Below are 26,351 nucleotides of genomic sequence, written 5' to 3' on the forward strand. Positions count from 1 at the left end.
ATACTAATTACTGAGTAAAAAGAATACTTGTGAATCAATAGTAAAAATGTAGCACAGCATCTCAATTTTACAGGTTCAGTTCTAAGGGCAAGAGGTGTGGTCTGACTGGATGGTGAGGGACTCCTACTGAAAGCTCTACCCACCACGAGGGGCAGGCAGGTGGTCTACCTTCTAGCCATTCCTTCAGCTCTGTAAAGAGACGGATCTGATCCCTATCTGGAAAACTGGTTTTCTGGAGTTCACATGCAAGCCGTGTTCTTTGGTAGAGATACAGCATCCTACAGCTAGCAAGTGTATATTGAGTACCTACCGGGGACTTCCCTGGTAGCTCAGATGGTAAAGAATCTGCCTTCAGTGCAGCAGACCCAGGTTTGATCCCTGGGTTGGGAAGATCCCCAGAGAAGGGAATGGCAGCCCACTCCAGCATTCTTGCCTGGAAAATGGACAGAAGAGCCTGGTGGGCTACAGTCCATGGTATCGCAAAGAGCTGGACACGACTGAGCAATTAACATGCTGTGGCTCCAGGTACTGACCTGGACACTGGGAAGATTTCAGGTAACAGAGGTCCTGTCACTCACAGAGCTCACATTCTGGAGGTGAAGGAGACAGAAGATAAATCAGAAGCACCTACAGACAGAAAGAGGTAGTACTGTAGAGAAAGATAAACCAGAGAAGGTGGCTGGGAAGGGGCACTGCAATTTTAATAGGAGTCAAGGAAGGCCCGAGAGAGAAAGGTGATGTTTGAGCAAAGACCTGATGGAGGCAAACAAATGATGCATGCGGCTATTTGGGGAAACAGCAGTCTGGGCTGAAGGCGAGCACATGAGGTCTTTAGGCAAGAGCAGGCGGAGCTAGGACACTGGTGTGGCTGGAGCAGAAAGACTGCACGGGAGAGGGCCCAGAGGTCAATTGTGGGGCCTAATTAACTCATGGTAAGAATTTTGACTTTTATTCTGAGAATGACCAGAAGCTACTGGAGAGTTTTAAATAGAAGAGTGATGTGATCTGCCCTACACTTTAATAGAATCACCTCTGTCAGTCTGCTAAGAAGGCTGGAGGAGACAGGACTGCTCTTGGAAGGGGAGATCAGGGTTCAGTGAGAGATGCTTATTAGACTGAAGTAGAATGGACAGCTGGAGGAGTCTCGAGTACCAGAGAAAGGTCTGGGCTGGAGATAAAGATTTGGGAGTATTTCACATGTGTGTGTTAATCACTCAGTCGTGTCTGACTCTTTGTGACCTTAGGGTCTGTCCATGGAATTCGCTAAGCAAGAATACAAGGGTGGGTTGCCATTTCCTTCTCCAGGGGATCTTCCAGACCCAGGGATGGAACCAGAGTTTCCTGCGCTGCAGGCAGATTTTTTACCATCTGAGCTACCAGGGATTAGTTGTTTGTTGTTGCTGTTTTTCACATGTAGATGATATTTAAAACTGTGGGACTAGATGAGATAGTCAAGGGAGTGAACATAGGTTCAGAAGAAGAAAAGGTCTGGGGACTTTTCCTTGGGACTGTCCATTGTTAAGAGGATGGGGTAGCAGGGGAAGAGTTGGCAAAGGATTCAAGAAGCAGCAGCTGGTGAGGAAGGAAGGAAACCATGAGCATGCAGTCCTGGATGTCAAGAGAAGAAAAGTGTTTCAAGGAGAAGGGAGCGGTGAACTGCCTCAAATGTGGCTGACAGGTACTAGGAAGTCTGAGAATGAATAACGGGGCTGAGCAGCATGGTGAGCCTGACAGGAGCCGTTTTAGTGGAGTAAACTGGGGACAAAATCTTGACTGAAGTAAGCGGAGAGAAAACGAGAGGCAGGAAATCAGAAGAGCAAGTATAATAACGTTTACCAAGTTTTGATGTGAAGGGAAATAGAAATGGCTGGTAGCCTGAGCTGGAAGTGGGGTCAAGAAAAGAAGATGTTTTTACTGTATATTTTTTTAACTGAGAAAAAAACAACGGGACTTCCCTGATGGTACAGTCGACAGGAATGCGCCTGCCAAGGCAGGGGACACGGGTTCAATTCCTGGTCCAGGAAGAGTCCACACACCTTGGAGCGACTAAGCCTGTGTGCCACAACTACTGAGCCCAAGCACCCTAGAGCCTGTGCTCCCCAACAAGAGAAGGCACTGCAATGAGAAGTCCACATTGCATCTCTCCAGAGCGGCCTGTGCTCCCAGCAACCGTACAAAGCCCACACAGCAGCAAAGACCGAGCATGACCTAAATAAATAAATTAACAAATTTAGAAGAAGAAAGAAAAATAACAGCATATTAGGCACGAGGCTGGGAATGATCCAGAAGAGAAGGGTGAACTGCGAGAGTGATGACCTTGGGCAGATGAGTCAAGGCCGACTAAGCACAGACACCCATTAGATGAGAAGGCACAGCCTGTCGGAGTGTGGTTGCTGGCAGGGGAGAGAGGTGACGGGAGCGTATGGAAGTCCTCTCACAGTTACTTCTGTTTTCTCAGTGAGCAAGGAAGCAAAGTCACGGGGAGGAGAGGGAAGAAGCCGTGGGGTTGTGTAAAGCACATTGCTTTCTTGTATGTGCATCTGCCGTAAATGGGACAGTGCGATATGGTCGGACGCGTCTGGATGAGCCACTGAGCTTGGCATGAGCTAAACGGATAGTCGGGAGGCTCCTCTGTCTCCCGGCCACACACGGGCAGTGCTTACGAGCAGACACAGTGGCACCTGTCTGCCTGGTGAAGGCCTTCAGGAAGCACTCGCTGGCTTGTCAGCAGGCTTCACAATGGCTCTGGGAGAAATTCATTTCTTTGTGCCTATAAGGCTGTGTGGTATTAAATATTAAAATACAGAGTACCCCAAGGAGCAGTCACACCTTAAGTTACTACCAGCTAAGAGTACAGCAGGGGTTAATTATCAGATAGCTGTCTAACCATGAAAGTCAACTGAGAACAAAGCCAGGCAGAGATGGGATATAGACTTATGGCTCAAATCAAGGGGCAGAGGGAGAAAAAGAATTTCTAGTTAAGTTTTCCAGAAATCAAATCAATTTTAGACGAGGAAGAAGGAGTACAAACATAACAGGATGAACCTCAGAGATGCTGTCAAACCTCTCCATCTTCACACTTGTGTAAGCCTGGCACCATCCCTCGGTATTAACAGATCGGCTATTATTCAATACCTTGGTTGCACCCAGCTTTTCTCACTTAAAAAAATAAAAAACCCCATAGTGACCTCCATGGATCCACTCTGTATGTTTGCTTTGAAGTGTCTAGCTATCTTTACTATCTATACTATACTATCTATACTAGATACTTTACTATCTATACTATCTTTACTATCTATACTATTACTTTGCTTTCTCTAAATATTCTAATCAACCCAGATGGAAAGAAGAAAGCAGTGATATTCTGGAAGTGTACCCTGGAAGTGCAATATTACAGTGCATTTAAATTTGATCTCTATTAAAAACTAGGCTCAATTTAATCGCAGCCTAATTGTTTCCAGCCCTAAATTCCTTTGATTCATTTATTGTTGGTAATAGAGCAGCAACATAAGGAAACAGCTGCTTTCTTGTGTTAAAAATGCTTTGTGCAGGGCGCTCCAAGTTGGTGCTCTGGGACAACCCAGAGGGATAGGGTGAGGAGGGAGGTAGGAGGGCGGTTCAGGATGGAGGGACACATGTATACCTATGGTCGATTCATGCTGATGTATGGCAGGAAACATCACAACACTGTAAAGTAATTATCCTCCAATTAAAATAAATTAATTTTTAAAATTCACATTTAAAAAACTCCAAAAAATAAACAAAGATGCTTTGTGGCTTCGTATACAAAATATGTATATGCAAAAATTAATGGAGCACCTTGTCCACAAAGAATAAAGAATTTCGAAATTAAGACAGTACAGCATTTATACCAAGTGTGGCGCTTTCATAGCCCAGGGTTCTCCGTGACTGTATAGGACGCAGGCCCATGAAGCTGGCACAGGCCAAGAATGGTCCCTCCTTCTTGACGGAAATGGGGTGATCGCTTTGTGATTTTTCTGTGCTAAACTTCGTGGTCAGGAAGAACTGAGAAGTAGCCTGAAGGGTGGGTCTCTGGCTTAAAATGCATCCATAAACACTCCCACCCCCGTCACCAAGGCCAGTTCCCAGAGGCTGCAGGCCCCAGTTACACAGCTTATGTCACTTAGATGTTTGGAAGCCTCCCACCCTCTCGGGGCAGGATGTGGGGCAGAGCTAGACCTACTAGCCTGATCTAACCTTTGTGCAAATATGAAAAGGACCAGTGGGATTTGCCCTGGCTCTGCACCCTCAGGAACTCACAATGCTGAGATGTATCTACCATAAAGAATAGTACGATGCGCTCAGCATTCAGAGGTGGAAGAATTTTCTCTTTCCTTCAACAGAGGAGCAGAGGGAAATTCATTTGCTCTCTGCTCATCTGAATAAGCTTTGGATGTCATACTGTTATACTGCACAGAACCAGAAGGACAGAATTGATTTGACAAAGTAGTTACAAAGTGAAATCCCTCAACTAAGCTGGCAAGAGCCATAAAAAAACTGACTAGTTAGAGACTGTATTACATATAAGAGCTATATACATACAGTACTATGTACTTGAGTCCCCTGGTTTGACCAAAGGCTAAATATGTGTGCTATTGGATTGCACTTTCAAACTAGGTTCCATGTTCCATTATGTTGCCTATGGTTATTGAAGAAATTAATCTTCAGAAGGTGTTCCCAAATTAATATTATTTTTAGTGAAAGACAGTTTTTACACAAATTTGAGAAATCAATGGACTTAATTCCATTATTTTTCATCAATTTATCAAAAGTTAATATAAATATCAATAAAATGCAAATACCAACATCACATGGACCTATTATAATAAAATACAGGTTTAATTTGATACAACTATGTTTCAAGTTCAAAAATCTTACAGGAATGAAAAGATGTAGTAAAAATGAAATAGTAGTTATTTTAGCACTTAGTCACCTCACTATGAGTATTTCCATCATTTTAATGCTGGATTGTATATTTGCATACGATATCAACATGGTTTCAACATAATGAAGTTTTATTATTATGCTAAATTTGACTAGCTTTAAAACCTCCTAGCTATTAAAGATTGACAGGGAACTTTTTGTGCCCCTCAGAACAGATAATTTGTGTTCTGAACTATAATTTTTCCCTGTACTCCCTTTCAATTCAAGCCTTGGTGATCTTAATAAATGTAATTTTATTTATAGAATTCCAAAAATATTTATTTCTACATAATTTTATAGTATAACTTTTACCTTCACTTGACTTAACACCAGATATTTTAGGTCATCTAACTTGAGATTACCTCTCTTATAAATTTGTCTCCCAAATTATTTAATTACAAAATAATATCTTACCTCTATTTAATGCTTTATAATTCACAACACATGCATGTACACAAGGTTTCATTTGCTTGTTCCTTTGAAGAATTCCATTTTAGATTTTCAGTCTAATGCTCTCCTAACTGAGCTGTTTCAGCTAGCTGAAGAATTCCATTTTATGATAAAGATTAGAGAGGTTGCAATCAAACTCATAAGTTATTGCACAGCAAAGGAAACCAGAAACAAAATGAAGAGAGAACTCAGAGAATATTTTCAAATGATGTGACCAGCAAGGATTTAATTTCCAAAATATACAAACAGCTCACATAACTCAGTAACAAAAAAAAACCCAAACAACCCAATCCAGAAAGATGGGCAGAAACAGACATTTATCCAAAGACATACAGATGGCCAATAACCACATACAAAGATACTCAACATTCTTAGTTGTTAGAGAAATGCAAATCAAAATTACAATGAGGTGTCACCTCACACTCATCAGAATCACCATCATCAAAAAATCTACAAATAAGAAATGCTAGAGAGAATGTGAAGAAAAGGGAACCCTCCTACATTGTTGATGGGAATGTAAATTGGTACAGTCACTATGGAGGACAGTACGGAGGTTCCTTAAAAAGCTAAAAACAGCGCTACCATATGACCCTGCAATCCCACTCCTGGGCACACATCTGGAGAAAACTCCAATTTGAAAAAATACATGCAACCCGATGCTCACAGTAGCACTATTCATGATAGCCAAAACATGGAAGCTACCTAAGTGTCCATCAACAGATGAATAAAGAAAATATGGTATATGCATATATACAATGGAATATTATAAAGAATGATTAATGCCATCTGTAGCAACATGGATGGGCTTAGAGATTATCATACTAAGTGGAGTAAGTTAGAAAGATAGACAATTACCATATGACATTACTCATATGTAGAATCTAAAATATGATACCAATGAACTTATCTTTTGAAACAGAAACAGACATAGAAGACAACCTTTTAGTTGCCGAAGGGGAAGGGCGGGAGGGAGGGATAAATTGGGAGCCTAAGATTAGCGGATACAAACTATTATATATTAAGTAAATAAACAACGAGGTCCTACTGTACAGCACAGGGAACTATATTCAATATCCTGTAATAAACCATAGTGGAGAAGGATTTTAAAAGCAGGCTAAAAAAGGTTTAGAGAGGCTGAGTCACAGTGACTGGTGACACTCAAGCCAGTTCCTCCAAATCAGTGTCCTTGTGTTTCCCATATACACTGGCCACAGTGCTGCTAAGTGACCTGGAGAAAAGTAAAACGCCCCCAGTTGTTCGGAACTGAAAGAAAACTCAACGCCAAAATGCAAGTCACACACCCGCTGAATTAGTCAGTGACAGTATGGGGAACATCATCCAAACACAAACCTTCTAAATCATCAGCGACTACCTTGAGCTCAAATGGGGTTTACAAGCAAAAAGTGCAGTTAAACGTAACTCTGTTAAAATGGCTATAACTTTATATAATAAGAAAACATGGCCAAGCTTCTCTGATGAGTTTAAATAAATTCTTTAAACTCTGCATCTGTCCAGTTTCATTTCAGATATCTTCAGGTCTCCTGAAATTTTACTGAGAAGGGTTTCTTATCTCAGGCCACCTCCCCTACTTATATTCCAGGTAAACTAATTCAGTGTTCCTTGCGGTGCTATTTCTCTCTCTTTTCTAAGATAGGATAAAATCTCATGTACAATGAAACCCTGTAAACTGAAGTTTTTTCAAACGGTAGCTAGCAAGTTCTCCAAGACAGAGGATATTTTTTGATGTGAAGTAAGTTGGAGTTTCTGAAGATCACAGAATATATCTGAAGTGAGATATAACTTGGTTCATCTGAGATAAAAGTTTAGCCAAAATACACAAGCATAATGTCTATTTTTCTGAGAAAAGGAATTCTGTTTTTAAACTCCCCTACTAGTCTACATCTTGCTTACCATTTGGGAACCAGTGCCTGGCATATGGCAGCTGATTTGTAAATATTTGCTGAGTACAAGGAAAGTAATTGCATCTGTTCTTGAATCCATATCTGAATTTTGACAGCAAATCCCCCTTTTAATTTGACTTCAGTAATGCAATGCTATCGATGATTTTGTCATGAAACAAAATGTAAGATTTGTAATAATGTCATTTTTTCTGTATGTCATTTTTTCTGTATGAGACAGAACTGGTATTCCTCTAAATGACTTTCAAAGTCACATTTTTCTTCCCAATATCATTGAAGTGAGTTGAATAGCACTTGTTCAGGATGCAGTTATTGGTTTTCAGGTTCCAAGATCATTCTTTGGACTGAAAACCTGCAAGCAGATTTAGCTTAGAGACTTCTGTGCTGGTAACATGCAATAGACCACTGTGTTCCCTTTAAGGAATTCCATTTAAAATGATAAATAATATAACTGGTCTCTGTACTTTATTTTTCTCAAAAAGGTATAAATGTGACCTCACCTAAAGCCGGTCTCCATACTTTTACTATAATTATATTTTTCTGTGAAAAGTTACCCTGGTCTAGTGCTTAGTATATAGCAAGTGCTCATTAATTGGTTTTTTAAATAAATGAATAAAATATATAGCAAGTGTAAACGGAAGAGACATTGATCAGACATGTGGAAAACACACCTTTCCTTTAACTTGTCAATTGATTTCATCCTGCTTTCACCTCCTCTTCCCAGTGACAGCAAAATATACTTGACCCCACCAATTAAAAGCCTTGGACCGCAAGGAGATCAAACCAGTCAATCCTAAGGGAGATCAACCCTGAATAGTCACTGGAAGGACTGATGCTGAAGCTGAAGCTCCAGTATTCTGGTCATCTGAGGTGAACAGACGACTTATTGAAAAAGTCCCTGATGCTGGGAAAGACTGAGGGCAGAAGGAGAAGAGGGCGTCAGAGGATGAGATGACTGGACAGCATCACGGATGCAATGAACGTGAACTTGGGCAAATCCCGGGGGATGGTGAGGGACAGGGAGGCCTGGCATGCTATAGTCCATGGGGTCACAAAGAGTCGGATACAACTGGGCAATTGAACAACACCAACCACTTAAAAACTAATTTCTTTCCATCTTAAACTACCATTTAAAATGAACTCATTAGTCTTTCTGAGTTTCTCTTCTTGCTCCAGGAGATTCAGGGGCACAGCAGGAGGGCTGCTTCATTCTCTCTGTGACCTATGAGTCCTCCTTGGATTGATGGCAATGTTGCTTGGCAACTTGACCTCTGGGATGGGGGCCCCCAGTGTCCTGCAGTTGCCTTTGACATTGAGCTCTCTGCACTCCCCCACTACTGCTACTTCCTGCATTTGCCACTATTCAGACTATTTAATGTTTCTAAAGGAATGAGCATCTCAGGGCTAACATCCCTTTTTCTTACTTTCCAAACCTATCTTTTCTACCTTCCAAACCTAACTTTTCCACCTAATAAATATTTTATTATGCTTTATATATGCATATATGTTCCTGTTCCAGCATAAATCATCTAGATGTTAAGTGGGCCGGGGGGAGGAAGGTAGTGATGGGGAGTATGAGGGTGGGCAGGGGAGAGAAGGGACACTATTATAGTGGAGAGGTCATCATAATTTAAATAAAGTCATTTTTAATCTAGTAGAATATTGAGTGTTATTTTGTTATTTATTACTATTTTATTAGATAGCATGACTATTTTGCTATATCCAACATTCATAGCAATTTAGGTTGTAAAACACCATTTTAAAAATATTCAGTAGTTCTTCTATTGAAAGATAATACTTGAAAGCAAATGCAAGTATTCTATCAGCTAACATAGGTACCATGGAGACATGAAAGATAAATCAGACACACCTCTACCCACCAGAAACTTATAAAATGGAAGGAAAAGCAAGGCTTGTACATAAACATATAAAATGGATCAAGTAGTAAATGCCACAATAGAGGTACAGACAAACTGTTCTGGGGAATCCACTTCTGTAATATCACTTTAAAACACATGGTAACACATGCCAACATGTTAAGCCATTAATAATTTCAGTACTAAATGCCAAGGTATTTTAATGACTTCATCATATGGCATCTTATAATGGTTATTAATACCAACATTTTCTACTAGATATTTTCCTACTCAACATCAATTATCTAGGTATTAGAAATTCTATTTGTTCACTAAACAGTCATATGATATCATCTGCAAGATTTCCTGACTCATGTTAGAATGTTCTGTTGCTCTCAGGTGCCATTTTCTGAGCTTATATTCATTACACTTCTCTTCAGATAATTTAAAGTGGTATAGTTGATATAAAGACGATTAAGAAATCCCTAAGTTGCAGTATGCAGTAAAACTGCGTAAGAATAGTTTTGTCTATGGCATGTAAACCAAAATGATGTTCTGTCAGAAAATGTGCTAACCAAGGAGTTCCATTCCTCCCCTACTCTAAACAGACTCAATGACTGCAAAATCTCTTCAAATCATGACCTTTTTTCCCCCTGTGTAAGCGTGCGAGGTTTTCTGTAGTTTTCAAGCCAAACATCACTGTCATCATTTTCTGTGGTCCTAAATTTTACCAAATATGTTTGTTCTTGGACTAAAAAAATAGTATATCATTTTTTATGCCAAATGATAAAGCTGCTGGTATGTGGCTCATAAATATTTTATTAGGTTTTATATATGCATAAGCTAGTGAGGTGTCTTATTTTCATGAATTTATTACAACAATTTAAGTAGTCATAATAATAAAAATTTGCATTTAAATAATTCTTTTCTCTTGGGAACTCTGAGTGCTTTTGCACATCAATTAACGCCAGATGACAGCATCATTATTCCCAACTTTATTTTATTATTCCATCTTTATAATATGTTGCTTTGGGTTTTTGTTTCTAGCCAATGTCAATTACTGGGCTGGCTGTTATCAGGCCTCCAAAACCAGGCTTTTTTTAAGGATTAATTACATAACAAAATGATAGTGCTCAGTAGAAATTCTATGACTGAAAGCTTCGCTTTCACTAGATATAGATCAAAAGTCATTCCCTGGCTTTACTTTCAATCAAACTCTTATCTACACATTCAAATTACACATTAAGAATTGCTATAAGCTGTTTTTCTATCATTAACAACTTTTCCTTTCTAATCACCAAATTAATTATTCATATAAAGAAGTTACTTACACACTAAAAACACAGTATTGTTAGAAGTATCATCCTCGGGGTTGTAGCATTTCTCTTCTCTAGAAGTAAAGGTACTTACCATGGGATTCATAGACAGGCTTCAAGGGTCTGTCATTTTCTAGAAATTCCCAAAAGGGAAAGAACAAAACACAAGAGAGGTCTCAGCAGCGGCTGTTGCCAGACTTTTGAACCTGCTCTTGTGGGAGATCTGTCTGGGAGGGATCCATTTCTGTTTTAAGGATCCAACACGGGCCAGGCCTTGAGGCTTCTTTGGGATTTGACTGTGATTTTGAGATTTCTCTGATCCTCTTTTCATACTTTAAAAAAAAAAATCACTATTCTGTTAGGCTTAGTTACTTATAATAAATTCTTCTTTTGGAAATAACTTTCTGAGAGATTAGGAAATCCTATTAAATGCTTCATCTATGGCCTTTGTTATTTTAATATTTGAAACAAATAATTCACAAATGCAACTCTGCTGTTTTAGAGGGAAAGTTATGTAAGGAAGAACAGACAGAGGGAGTGTCAGGGGTTCTGGTTTCTGCCTAGAGTTGATGTGTGCACATTTCTGTCAATGCCCACACAGTGAATTACTGTAACTTAGTTCTCGAAGTGCCTAGTTTCTAGAATCTGTTCTAGAACATATTTTATAAATTTGCTTCTGAAGCCAATATCTCATTTCTGGCTACTCTGAGGAAATCCCAAACCACCAGATATTTTAGCATGAGTCTTGCAAATCTTGCAATCTACAAATTTTGTTTGAAATCTCTAGGTCTTATATATGCTATGTTTCAGCTATTAAAGCAGGCAAATGACACAGAAGATGAAACTACAGCTTCATTTCCTATGTTCACAGAATAGTTCAACCATTTCATCAGGGAATTTTGATGATGGGAATTCTAATCATTTTTACTGACTGTGTGCCATACGCAGTAGTGCACTATAAGTGGGGTAAAAAGGTGTACAATTAAGCTACCAAAAAATGGATGCCACACTCATTTTCTCTTATTGTATTTTTAGCCGTGCTGCATGACAGGCATGTGGATCTTAGTTCCCCAGCCAGGGACTGAACCCAAGCCCCTGGTGTTAGAAGTGCAGAGTCTTAAACACTGGACCCCCAGGGAAGTCTGAGGCATTTTTAAAAACTTTAATTCTAAAGATTAGAATTTTCAAATAATTCTGTCAACTAAGAATTATCTTTGAAGTTTTACAAACAAGCAATTTAGGCTCAGAAAAGTTTAATAAAGGATCTGAATTTACCCAGTTTACTAAATGTAAAACCATGATTCAAATCCAGCTGTTAATTCCAAATACCTTACTCTTTTATAATTCACTGTTCTCTTAAAGTACTGGGTCACTTTTTTGAGTTTCAGTTAGGTTTTGTTTCTTTTCAGGGTTGAGCCCTTCGGAAAAAGCTCATTGTTCAATGAACAAAGTATAATCCAACTTCTTAGGGAGCTCCTCCCAGAATGGAGTATTACAAATATTTAGCCACTGTTTTAACCATTTTTAAGACTCTGGGCCTTTGGCATGCAACAGTGATATGAAAGATTATACCCTTTTGCTTTGTTATTTCCTGTTTTTTATTTAGCCAAGATATAAAACACTTGTTCACTGTATAACCTGAAAAAAAATTAACCAAGTGAGTCAATGTAAAAAGCAGAAAACACACCTGGCTAAAATCCAAAATCATCATTGCAAAATTCAGACTTAAACTGAAGAAAGTAGAAAAAAACACTAGGCCATTCGGGTATGACCTAAATCAAATCCCTTATAATTATACAGTGAAAGTGACAAATAAGATTCAAGGGATTAGATCTGATAGACAGAAAACTATGGAAGGAGGTTCGTAACATTGTACAGGAGGAATTGAACAAAACCATTCCAAGAAAAAGAAATGCAAAAAGGCAAAATGGTTGTCTGAGGAGGCCTGCCAAATTGCCGAAGAAAGAAGAGAAGCAAAAGGCAAACTAGAAAAGGAAAGATATACCTATTTGAATGCAGAGTTCCAAAGAATAGCAAGGAGAGGTAAGAAAGCCTTCCTCAGTGATCAATGCAAAGAAATAGAGGAAAACAAGAGAATGGGAAAGACTAGAGATCTCTTCAAGAAAATTAGAGATACCAAGGGAACATTTCATGCAAAGATGGGCTCAATAAAGGACAGAAATGGTATGGACCTAACAGAAGCAGAAGATATTAAGAACAGGTGGCAAGAATACACAGAAGCACTATACGAAAAAGATCTTCATGACCCAGATAACCATGATGGTGTGATCACTCACCTAGAGGCAAACATCCTGGAGTATGAAGTCAAGTGGGCCTTAGGAAGCATCACTATGAACAATGCTAGTGGAGGTGATGGAGTTCCAGTTGAGCTATTTCAAATCCTCAAAGATGATGCTGTTAAAGTACTGCACTTAATAAGCCAACAAATTTGGAAAACTCAGCACTGGTCAGAGGACTGGAAAAGGTCAGTTTTCATTCCAATCCAAAAGAAGGGTAATGCCGAAGAATGTTCAAACTACTGTACAATTGCACTCATTTCACATGCTAAGCAAGGTCATGCTCAAAATTCTCCAAACTAGGCTTCAACAGTACATGAACCAAGAACTTCTGGATGTACAAGTTGGATTTAGAAAAGGTAGAGGAACCAGAGATCAAATTGCCAACATCCGTTGGATTATAGAAAAAGCAAGAGAGTTCCAGAAAAACATCTAATTTTGCTTCACTGATTATGCTAAAGCCTTGACTGTGTGGATCACAACAAACTGTGGAAAATTCTGAAAGGGACTGGAATACCAAACCATCTTGCCTACCTCCTGAGAAACCTGTACATAGGTCAAGAAGCAATAGTTAGAACCGAACATGGAACAGACTGGTTCCAAATTGGGAAAGGGGTCCATCAAGGCTGTATACTGTCACCCTGCTTATTTAACTTACATGTAGAGCAAGCACATCATGAGAAATGCCGGGCTGGATGAAGCACAAGCTGGAATCAAGACTGCCGGGAGAAATATCAATAACCTCAGATATGCAGATGACACCACCCTAATCACAGAAAGCGAAGAGGAACTAAAGAACCTCTTGATGAAGGTGAAAGACGAGAGTGAAAAAACTGGCTTAAAACTCAACATTCAAAAAACTAAGGTCATGGCATATGGTCCCATCACTTTGTGGCATACAGATGGGGAAACAGTGACAGACTTTATTTTCTTGGGCTCCAAAATCACTGCAGATGGTGACTGTAGCCGTGAAATTAAAAGATGCCTGGTCCTTGGAAGAAAAGATATGACAATCCTAGACAGCATAATTAAAAGCAGAGACATTACTTTGCTGACAACGGTCCATATAGTCAAAGCTATGGTTTTTCCAGCAGTCATGTATGGATATGAGAGTTGGGCCATAAAGAAGGCTGAGTGCTGAAGAACTGATGCTTTTGAATTGTGGTGTGGAGAAGACTCTTGAGAGTCCCTTGGACTGCAAGGAGATCCAACAAATCAATCATAAAGGAAATCAGCCCTGAATATTTACAGGAAGGACCATGGCTGAAGCTGAAGCTCCAATACTTTGGCCAACTCATGAGAAGAGCCTACTCAATGGAAAAGACCCTTATGCTGGGAAAGATCGCATACAGGAGAAAGGGACAACAGAGGATGAGGTGGTTGGATGGCATCACCAATTTCAATGGACATGAGTTTGAGCAAACTCCGGGAGACAGTGCAGGACAGGGAAGCCTGGTGTGCTGCAGTCCATGAGGTCGCAAAGAGTCAGACACGACTGAGCAACTGAACAACAACAATGCACGATGTTAACAGCAGGGGAAACTGAGCAAGGGAGAAAGGGGTATATAAGAGCTTTCTACACTACTGGCGCTTGATCATCTGTGAACCTAAAACTGCTCTAACAAAACCAAGTCTATTATTTTTTTAAAAAGGAAAATAAATTTTAAAAAGTTAGTGAGGTTGGTTTTCAAACTGGTCAATGAAAGAGTTAATGTAACATTTAATGAGCTTAAATACAGAAAGAATCTAATCAAAAGGGAACCATCCTACACTGCTGGTGGGAATGTAAATTGGCGCAGCCATTATGGAAAAAGCAGTATGGAGGTTCCTCAAGAAGCTAAGGAGAAGGCAGTGGCACCCCACTCCAGTACTCTTGCCTGGAAAATCCCATGGACTGAGGAACCTGGTGGGCTGCAGTCCATGGGGTCTCGAAGAGTCGGACACGACTGAGTGTCTTCACTTTCACTTTTGACTTTCACACATTGGAGAAGGAAGTGGCAACCCACTCCAGTGTTCTTGCCTGGAGAATCCCAGGGATGGGGGAGCCTGGTGGGCTGCCGTCTATGGGGTCGCACAGAGTCAGACATGACTGAAGCGACTTAGCAGCAGCAGCAGCAGCAAGAAGCTAAAAATAGAGGTGCCACAAGATCCAGCAATCCCACACCTGGGCACATATCTGGTTAAAAGTAATTCAAAGAGGTCCATGCATCCCTATGTTCACAGCAGCACTATTTACATAGCTAAAACCTAGAAAAAAACTAAATGTCCACTGACAGATGAATACATAAAGAAGATGTGCCAAAGATCACACAATGGAATACTACTGGCCCATAAAAGGAGTGAAATTATGCCATTTGCAGCAACATGGATGGACCTAGAGATTATCATACAAATGAAGTCAGAAAGAGAAAGACAAATACTATATTGTATCACATATATGTGTAATCGACAATATGACACAAGTAAACTTACATATCAGGTAGAAACAGACTTGCAGACATGGCGGCTGCAGGGGAGGAATGGATTGGGAGTTTGGGATTGGCAGATGCAAACTATTACATATAGAATGGATAAACCGAAAGGCCTTACTGTATAACCTAGGGAGCTATATTCAACAACCTGTAATAAACCATAATGGAAAAAATATGAAAAAGAATGTGTGTGTGTGTGTGTGTGTGTGTGTGTGTAAAACTGAATCACTTTGCTGTGCACCAGAAATTAACACACTGCAAATCAACTATATTTCAATAAAATAAAAACTTTATTACTTTACTAAAAAAGAAAGACTTTAACCAAATTACTGTTTAATTGTTGATCAGAATTGTCTACCATGAGACCACACCAGAAGCTATGACCCTCATGCAGTTAGGAGTAACATTTGAAAGAAAGTCTACACCAATGTAACCAAGGGCAGATAGAGGTAAGGAAGGTAATGCTACATAATTTTAAAACCAGTGACTTCCTCAGGACTTGATTTATTTTCATGAAACTTACTCTATCTGAACTTCTAAACTTCATCAAGGTTTTGTTCAAATGATAAAAGCAGATTATGATGCCCATAGAGAAATAAAGGTAGAAATAATTATTTATATCGATCCAACCTGTACTAGCCAGAGCTTATGCAGAGGAGACAGGTTTCTCTACATTTGGCTATTTATGCCTCATATCCTTTCATTCTACATTTCTGTGCAAGCTACCATTCTGAATCACATTAGTTTTCACACAGTGCTCAGAATCTTTCAATCTGATCTTTCCATGACCAGCAGAAGGAGACCAGGGACACTAGGGCACTCCCAAACCTGAGTTTTCATGCCTGGAATTGTTTCTTCTAATTTTATAGAGCTGGTATTCATATATCAACAATAAGAAATTTAAAAATAAAATCATGCTTTGAATCCTTAGACAGGGTATAGTGAGGGAGATGGGTTAAATTCAGTCTAACCGTTCTGTGGAACAGACTCCAAGAAAACAGGCTCTATCCAAGGCCAAGTCTCAAGTTGGATGATATCAAATGCAGTACTCTTTTCATAAAAGTATGCAATCTTGACATGATTGCCTCGAAGACATCTTATCCTGTTAGGTGAGGAGTGAGAATGTCCTGTAACAGGTGACTCCATAACTACACCTCTGGAGTCTGCCATTCCAGTATGCAAAAGCCAGAACCTGGGCTCTATTTTAGTAAGTACTAAATTTTAATTTAATTATATGTTTAAATTTTAACATATAATAATCATAGAAAATTTAACAGAAGCAGCAGCAGGAGGAGGGGCAGAAGAGGTTGGAAGATGAATAAAGATAAAGAGGGAAGGAGGGAGAAGAGCAGAAAAAAAAGAAAAATCATGTACAACCTCAGTCCCTTGAGGTAAGAAATGTAAGTACTTTAACATCCTGAGTAATTTGTAATGTTCTCTACACTCTTGTAACTTGCCTTTTTTCTATTTAACATCTTTTTATGGGAGGCAGTGTAGGCAGTGACAGAAGTTGGCAGAAACTGCATTGGTAGTGGACAGGAGCATAAACTCCAGAACTAGAGTGCCTGATCCACATCATGGCCCAGCTTCTCATCAGCTGTGTGACCTGAGCAGCCTGCCCAACCTCTCTGTTACCCCAGTTCCCCATCCGCAAAATGGAGATAATAATAGTAACTACTTCTTCATAGAGTCCATCATGAGGATTCAGCTGCTTAATATAGCTACTTACATCCACTTATAAAAGTGCCTGGCACAAAGTATACTCTATATCGAGGGGCAGTAAACTTTTTCAGTAAAGAACCAGATAGTAAAAACTTCAGGCTCTGCAGTATCATATAGTTTCTATCACAACTCCTCAATATAGCCCAAAAGCAGTCATAAATTAATGAGCTGGGTTCCAATTAAACTTTATGAAGACTGTGCTTGAATTTCATATAATTTTCACATCATGAAATATTCTTCTTTTGATGATGTCAACCATTAAAAAATGTAAAAACCATTTTAGATGGGTAGTTGGCTGGGTCTCTGGGCCAAAGTTTACTGATCCCTATTTTGTATGATTTGCAGACATTATTATGTCTCTAATATCTTTCTATGAATTATCTCTAATAGATGCTTAGAACAATTATAGGTAATTGTTTGGATAACCTAAAATTTACTTAGTCCCCTATGATTAGAATTTAGGTTATTTCCAGTGTTCATTACTATAAGCCATTCTCCAATGATTATCCGTGCAAAATCTCTGTGCGCATTTACGATTAAACCTACATCTTAAACTGCCTGTAGTGGTTGCTACCAAAATTGCTAGCAGTGCATCTAAAAGGAAACGACTCTGAAGAAGTAGCCCTGAAAATAAATTTTGGGTAGATACGGCAAATTTCAAACATGTTAGAGAAGGAGGTCATAAGTAGAATATGTAGCCATACACATAGAACTTGCTCTGTACTACATATTAAGCTTTTTATGCATATAAATCAGTCTTCCAAACAGCCCTGAGACAGGTGCAATCACCATCGTCATCATCCCCAAGGTATAAAAGGAAACTGAGGCACAGAACAGCTAAGTAACTGCCCCAAGGCCACACAGCTGCCTGGTGGGTAGAAGCAGGATTCAAACCTGGTCTTTGCAGCACTCTAGCCATGTTCTTGAAGAAGATGCGGCACTGCTTCTCCACTAGAGACCCCTGGCAAGGGAGCAGACCCAAGTACTCACTTTGTAATGTACCCGTGGTCTTTGGAGCAGGCTTGGCACACGTGAAAGACCTCACACTCTAATAATCGGCACAAACTCTGATCGTCAATGGAACAGTTGGGGTGGAAACTCTGAATGCCCAGCTAATATTCCCCTTTTGTCCTCCAACTCCTCCCCTGTACCTATTTTTCAGTAAAGATTGATTGGGGCATACTTTCATCACCTGGCTTTTCAAATTAGGGGTCCCGAATCTGCCAAATTCACGTGGCAAATTCGGGTGGAGCTTCGCCTACAGAGGAGGCCTGGCGTTGCCACGGAAATGTAAATTTCAGATCAGTACCTTCTTCCGATGGAAACAAAACAGTGGCTGGTGCCGAAGCCTCCCGCGTGGGCCCCCAGCAGCAGCAGGGCCGGCTCCCCGAGGGCGCCATCCCGCGTCCGCGACGGTGGGGACCAAACCGCCAGCTCCGCCGCCAGGCTCAGACTCCAGAGTTGCGCGCTCTCCCGGTCCTTCCGCCTTGTGCTCAGATGCGAGCGACTATCCCAGAAAGGAGTTATGCGACTTTGTGGGGAAATGATTCTAGTTTTCATTTCTTCTCCTGATTTTTCTCCCTCCTGGGACCCGACCGCTCGAGTTATCCCCATGAGGATGAACCACCTACGCCGCTGGCCCCAAGATGTTGCCCGCCCCTCACTCGTGCCCAAACAAGGGCAGAACCCAGAAGAAGAGAGGAAACCAGGAAAGAAAAAGCGGGTGTTTCAAATGGACCACGCTTTTGCCGACGCGGCAGCGGAGTTCGACGAGCCGGGAGGGGAGCCCTGGCTGAGGCCGGGGACTCCGCCCGCCGGGGGGCGCCGGGACGCCGGGCGCGTGCGCGGTGCGGCCCCAACCCCAGCCGCAGCTGCCGCGATGCCTATTTTAGTCAAAGCCGCTGCGGGCGCCGGGACCCGGCACCGGCGGAGCAGCATCTCAACCCGGGATCGGCTGAGGTTTTCGCGTCGCGCGCCCGTCGGGTGGCCAAGTCTGTGTCCCCTCAGCCGCCGCTGCTGCCCCAAACTTTGGCCAGCGCCGCCCGGGCTCCGCGCCAGGGACGAGCCAGGTAAGGAGCGGGGGGAACAGCTGCCTCAGGCTCCCCCAGGGCGCGCGGTTATTTGCAGGCTCGCGCTCTCGGGGCTAAATCGGGAAGTGAAAGTTGGATCCCTGCTCCGCAGGGAGCAACTTTGTCCTCCCCGGCGGTGGCTGCGGGATCTCCGTGCCCCGGACCACTGGGAACCCCGCCCTCCCCTGGCTGGCCGCGCCCTCGTGGGGTTCCCTGTCCTTGGAAGCCGCCCTTCACCCGGGGTCTGGAGAGCACGGCTACACACCTTCAGATGTCAACTGCTGCCACTCGAGTCTGGCCATGCCAGCGTCCTCGGGTGCCCCGGCCCCATCGGGTGCCCGTTCCCGCGCTCTGCTGCCCGTAATCCCTGGGTGAGCTCGGCCTCTCCACTCCCCGAAACGCTCCCAGGGCTCCCCACCCGCGAACCCAGTACCGCTCTTCCTCACCCCTTGGAGGGCCTCCGGGTCCCACGCGGAGGCAGCGCGCGGCCGGGCGCACCGTGTCGCCCGCCCTGGGCTGCCGCTGGGAATGCGAGGTGAGTCAGGGCGCTCACTGCACACCCCTTGGGCCCGAGAGCTTCGGACCAAGAACAGTTGATATGGCTTTCCTCTCTGAGGAGCGAGGTGAGCCCGACGCCTGGGGCGTGCAGATGGATAGGGGACCCACGATCCACCCGCGTCCTCTCTCCCTCGTTTCCGAGTCTTTGAGAAACCGATTTTCGGCCAGACAAGTTCCAGAAACTGCTGGCTTTTGAAGCAGGAGTAAGTGCGAAAAGACTTAGTAACATAATGCCCTTTACCATTCCGAAAATAAACAAAGGTTCAGTTAGGATTACGGAATGAATTGAGCCAGTCTAGGAGCGCAACTTTTGCTCACTGTTGTTACCGTTTACATTTCTGCAGTTTGGTAAAGGATTAAGGTTAGTTTCACCATCTAGCTACTGAGCCCTGCGCACACCTATTTGAAAACCAACAGATCAACAGCACTTTACTAGAACAGGGAATGTAAGAAATTAGACTCCAAGGAACTAATACAAGAAAGAAAATCTCTCTTGATTTAGTCAGAATTAATGTGAATGCTTATCATTTTACCAGTCTAACCTCTCTCCGTTAGACCCGTGCATTCTCTGCATAAGGATAATTCAGTGTAAGCCACATGAATCCATTACGTAGTGGTCAAAACAAATTGAAACCAGCAAGATCCTATCAATGTTTGTTGACAGTAGATCACTGGCATTTCAAAACAGAAATATAGATAAGTATACACAGATAAATAGTAGACCTATAGATAAATAGTAGACATATAAACATACAAATAAAATGAATTATATAATATGTTAATAACTATATAGTATATAGACTATGTATTTTAATAAGGTGTACTACATCAAAATATGTTATAAGATTAACTCACCTTTTAAAAATTCATGTTACTATGTCCTTGGTTCTTAAGCTAGTAGATCATAGTTTTCCTGTCATTTTTCTTGACCATAAATTGGTACTTTTAGTTCCACTTGGAGAACTTTTAAAAGGCTGAAATTGAATTACAGTAGATTAGTTGGCAATGCAGGTATAATCATGTGGATGTGAGGGAGAATGTGTATTAATTAACTGACTGTGTAAATCTCTATTAGAGGCACAGGCTATTAAAACTTGAAAAGGTTTCAATGACCATCTAGTCCAGTTGTCTCAATTCCCAGGAAGAAGCCCACCCCAAGAGCAGAAGTGACTTTCTCTTACTTAGGTTGGCTTTCCTGGAGCTTACAGTATAGAACCTGAGCACTCTCCTGCCTTTACTACTAGGCTTGGGGAGACTGAAAGGTAATTTCTAAAAGTGTTTGTAATTTTTGTGTACCTTGCATATGGCTTTCACCTCTGCCTCTGGCACTCTCTACAGAGACTAGGCTTGGATATACCTAGATGAATATGACATAGTCTGCCTTGGTAGGGAACATAGGGTACTTTGAGGAACAAATGGGACAATGGAAATGAAAACGCATTCTAAAATGCAGTAAAAATGGCAGTCAATTTTAGCTTATATGATGCTAATGCATAGGCTGATGTTGTCATCATGAGTGATAGAGGATATTTAATATTCTCCCTCTTGAAAAAATTGTGAGATTAATTCTGATTTGGTTCTTGAAAACAAATTTTGTATAAATTGAGTTAGTAAAATAATGATTCCACCATTCTAATAGGCTTATATTTTTATTGATTCAAACATTTGGAAAGTAGAGGATTAAGAGGTACAAGCTATTGTATATAAAATAAGCTACAAGTATATATTGTCCAACAACACAGAACTATAGCCAATATTTTATGATAACTATAAATGGAGTATAACCTTTAAAAATTGTGAATCACTGTATCATACACTTGTACCTTATATAATATTGTACATCAATACTTCAATTAAAATGTAGTTGAATTTTTATGATTTCTTTCCTTTTTTGCAGCAAATCAATATCTAAGTCAACTATTTCTCATATGTATGAACTGTTTTAGAATTATGAGACGAGATCTTTGACTTGTTTATTTACTGTTTGTAAATTTAGACATGCATGTTTTTCTATCATCTTAAGAGATATGGAATTCTTTCACATTAGTGTATTAATAACATCCTTGAAAAATGGCCAAGCTGATACCAATTGATTCTACCACCTGAAACCTTTACTTCAGTATGAGGAAAAAGAAAGAAATGAAAACATATGGCTTATTGTGTGAACTTATTGGAAGGAAATTCATATTTTTAAATGAAATGTTTAACATATTTTGGGTCTCCATTTGAAATTCTTACCCTGAAACAGAACAATTCACTTATTCTGTAAATCTACGTAATTTTGTCAGGGACCAATTTGTGTAATTAGTATAGAATTTTTAAAGCACCAGAGAAGACTGATCATATAGTCGTGAAGTAGTGCCATTTTGTGTTAAGGTTTATGTAAACATGTATAAAATGTATTTTCTTTGAAATATATTTGCTACTGATTCTAATATTAAATAGTCAAATGCATACTCATGACCCCTCCTACATAAAAAGAACCTGTAAGTTTACAACTTTTCAATTTGTGAGATGCTTCTAACTAGAATTTTTATGGGAAAGAAAGTAAATGCTTAAATTAGATGGTTAAAGGAGTAAATGTTAACTCTCTCTGTATATATAAATGACTATAGTAATATAGTTATTGTGTGTCTATATGTTAATGTCTTCCTCATGGAGCACAGCCTTATCACGGCGAAGGTGCTTGTGTAACTCAAGCCATGCCATGCAGGGCCACTAAAGTTGACTGGTTCTATGAAGACCTACAACGCTTAGAACTAATACCAAACAAAGATGTCCTTTTCATCATAGGGAATTGGAATGCAAAGTAGGAAGTCGAGGTATCTGGAATAACAGGCAAGTTTGGCCTTGGAGTACTAAATGAAGCAGGGCAAAAGTTAACAGGGTTTTGTCAAGAGGACATGCTAGTCAGAGCAAACACCCTTTTCCAACAACCCAAGAGAGGACTCTACACATAGACATTACCAGATGGTCAATACCAAAATCAGACTGATTATGTTCTTTGCAGTCAAAGATGGAGATGCTGTATATATTCAGCAAAAACAAGACCTGGAGCTCAGATCATGAGCTCCCTATTGCAAAATTCAGGCTTAAGTTGAAGAAAGTAGGCAAAACCACTAGGCCATTCAGGTATGACCTAAATCAGACCCCTTATGATTATACAGTGGAAGTGGCAAAGAGAGTCAAGGGATTAGGTCTGGTAGACGGAGTGCCTGAAGAGCTGTGGATGGAGGTTCGTAACACTGTCCAGGAGGCAGGGACCAAAACCATCCCAGAGAAGGAGAAATGCAAGATGGCAAAGTGGTATTCTGAGGAGGCTTTTCAAACAGCTGAGGAAAGAAGAGGAGCAAAAGGGAAAGGAGAAAGGGAAAGATATACCCAACTGAACCAACAGTTCCAGAGAATAGCAAAGCAAGATTAAAAAAAGCCTTCTTAAATGAACAATGCAGAGAAATAGAGGAAAACAGAATAAGAAAGATTAGAGATCTCTTCAAGAAAATTGGAGATATTAAGGGAACATTTCATGCAAGTTCAGTTCAGTCACTCTAGTCGTGTCCAACTCTTTGCGACCCCATGGACTGCAGCTTGCCAGGCTTCTCTGTCCATCATCAACCCCTGGAACTTGCTCAAACTCATGTCCATCGAGTTAGTTATGCCATCCAACCATCTAATCCTCTGTTGTCCCCTTCTCCTTCTGCCTTCAATCTTTCCCAGCATTAGGGTCTTTTCCAGTGAGTCAGTTCTTCGCATCAGGTGGCCAAAGTATTGGAGCTTCAGCTTCTGCGTCAGTCCTTCCAATGAATAATCAGGACATGGAACAACATACTGGTTCCAAATAGGAAAAGGAGTACATCAAGACTGTATATTGTCACCCTGCTTATTTAACTTATATGCAGAGTACATCATGAGAAACACTGGGCTGGAGGAATCACAAGCTGAAATCAAGATTGCTGGGAGAAATATCAATAATCTCAGATATGCAGATGACACCACCCTTATGGCAGAAAGCAAAAAAGAACTAGAGGGCCTCTTGATGAAAGTGAAGGAGGAGAGGGAAAAAGTTGGCTTAAAGCTCAACATTCAGAAAACTAAGATCATGGCATCTGGTCCCATCACTCCATGGCAAATAGATGGGGAAACAGTGGAAACAGTGGCTGACTTTATCTTTTTGGGCTCCAAAATCACTGCAGATGGTGATTGCAGCCATGAAAGTTAAAGATGCTTACTCCTTGGAAGGAAAGTTATGACCAACCTAGACAGCATATTAAACAGCAGAGACATTACTTTGTCAACAAAGGTCTGTCTAGTCAAGGCTGTGGTTTTTCTAGTAGTCATGTATGGATGTGAGAGTTGGACTATAAAGAAAGCTGAGCACCGAAGAATTGATGCTTTTGAACTGTGGTGTTGGAAAGGACTTTGAGAGTCCCTTGAACTGCAAGGAGATCCAACCAGTCAATCCTAAAGGAAATCAGTCCTGAATATTCATTGGAAGGACTGATGCTGAAGCTGAAAGTCCAATACTTTGGCCACCTGATGCGAAGAGCTGACTCATTTGAAAAGACCCTGATGCTGGGAAAGACTGAGGGCAGGAGGAGAAGGTGATGACAGAGGATGAGATGGTTGGATAGCATCACCAAGTCAATGGACATGGGTTTGGGTGGACTCTGGGAGTTGGTATGGACAGGAAGGCCTGGCGTGCTGCAGTTCATGGGGTCACAAAGAGTCGGACATGACTGAGCGACTGAACTGAAATGAATTTCCTTTAGGACTGACTGGTTTGATCTCCTTGAGGTCCAAGGGACACTCAAGAGTCTCCTCCAACACCACAGTTCAAAAGCATCAATTCTTCAGCACTCAGTTTTCTTTATGGTCCAACTCTTACATCCATACATGACTACTGGTAAAACCATAGCTTTGACTAGATGGACCTTTGTTGGCAAAGTAATATCTCTGCTTTTTAATATACTGTCTAGGTTGGTCATAGCTTTTCTTTCAAGGAGCAAGAGTCTTTTGATTTCATGGCTGCAGTCCCATCTGCAGTGATTTTGGAGCCCAAGAAAATGAAGTCTATCAGTGTTTCCATTGTTTCTCCATCTATTTGACATGGAGTGATGGAACCAGATGCCATGATCTTAGTTTTCTGAATGTTGAGCTTTAAGCCAACTTTTTCACTCTCCTCTTTACTTTCATCAAGAGGCTCTTTAGTGCCTCTTCACTTTCTGCCATAAGGGTGGTGTCATTTGCGTGTCTGAGGTTATTGATATTTCTCCCGGCAATCTTGATTCCAGCTTTCATGCAATGGTAGGCACATAAAGGGCTGAATCAGTAAGGACCTAACAGAAGCAGAAGAGATTAAAAAGAGGTGGCAAGAATACACAGAAGAACATTATAGAAAAGGTCTTAATGGCCTGGATAACCACAATGGTGTGGTCACTCACCTAGAGCCAGATATCCTGGAATGTGACGTCAACTGGGTCTATACAACGCATTACTACAAACAAAGCTAGTGGAGGTGACAGAATTTCAGCTGAGTTATTTAAGATCCTAAAAGATAGTGCTGTTTAAGTGCTCTACTCAGTATTTCAGCAATTTTTGAAAACTCAGCAATGGCCACAGGAGAGGTAAAGGTCAGTTTTCATTCCAAACCCAAAGAAGGGCATTGCCAAAGAATATTTGGACTTCGTTTGTGGCTCCGACAGTAAAGAATCCACCTGCAGTGCGGGAAACCTGGGTTTGATCCCTGGGTTGGGAATACCCCCTGGAGGAGGGCGTGGTAACCTATTTCGGTGTTCTTGCCTGGAGAATCCCCATGCACAGAGGAGCCTGGTGGGCTACAGTCCATGGCGTTGCAGAAAGTCAGACACGGCTGAGTGACTAAGCACAGCACAGCAAAGAATGTTCAAACTGTTGTACAGTTGCATTCATTTCACATGTTTACAAGGTTATACTCAAAATTCTTCAAGCTGGGTATCAGCAGTATGTGAACCAAGGACTTCTAGATATACAAGCTGGGTTTCAAAGAGGCAAGGGAACCAGAGATCAAATTGCCAACATTCACTGAATCATGGAGAAAGCAAGGGAGTTCCAGAAAAACATTACTTTTGTTTCATTGACCACGCTAAAGCCTTTGACTGTATGGATGACAACAAACTATGGAAAATTCTTCAAACCATCTTCCCTGTCTCCTGAGAAACCTGTATGCAGCTGAAGAAGCAACAGTTAGAACCAGACATGGTTCAAATTTGGGAAAGGAATACATCAAAGCTGTATATTGTCACCCTGCTTATTTAACTTATATGCAAAGGACATCATATGAAATGCCAGGCTGGATGAATCACATGCTGGAATCAAGATCTCCAGGAGAAATATCAACAACCTCAGATATGCAGATGGTATGACTTTAATGGCAGAAAATATAGAGGAACTAAAGAGCCTCATGATGAGGGTGAAAGAGAAGAGTGAAAAAGCAGGCTTCAAATTCAACATTCAAGAAATGAACATCATGGCATCTGGTTCCATAACTTCATGGCAAATAGAGGGGGGAAAAGTGGAAGCAGTGACAGATCTTATTTTCTTGGGCTCCAGAATCACTGCAGATGGTGACTGCAGCCATGAAATTAAAAGAAATCAAAAGAAATTGCTTCTTAGAAGGGAAGTTATGACCAACCTAGACAGTGCAGTAAAAAGCAGAGACATCACATTGCGGACAAAGGTCCATCTAGTCAAAGCTATGGTTTTTCCAGTAG

General features: G+C 41.0%; 1 protein-coding gene and 1 long non-coding RNA gene across 2 annotated transcripts in view; both read left to right on the forward strand.

Annotated features, from left to right (window-relative positions):
- The first annotated feature begins 6,456 nt into the window (after positions 1-6,456).
- On the forward strand, positions 6,457-8,806 carry LOC139039626 (uncharacterized). Its single transcript, XR_011492960.1, has 2 exons — positions 6,457-6,994; positions 8,038-8,806. It is a non-coding gene; the product is annotated as an uncharacterized lncRNA (long non-coding RNA).
- A 10,083-nt stretch (positions 8,807-18,889) lies between these two features.
- The window catches only part of POPDC1 (popeye domain cAMP effector 1), a 45,972-nt gene continuing 38,510 nt past the window's right edge, over positions 18,890-26,351 (forward strand). The window contains exon 1 of the mRNA XM_020905077.2: positions 18,890-19,044. The gene's annotated coding sequence lies outside the window, so the exon portion shown is untranslated. The remainder of the gene's footprint in view (positions 19,045-26,351) is intronic.

The sequence above is a fragment of the Odocoileus virginianus genome, chromosome 19 (assembly GCF_023699985.2).
Source record: "Odocoileus virginianus isolate 20LAN1187 ecotype Illinois chromosome 19, Ovbor_1.2, whole genome shotgun sequence".
Lineage (NCBI taxonomy): Eukaryota > Metazoa > Chordata > Mammalia > Artiodactyla > Cervidae > Odocoileus > Odocoileus virginianus.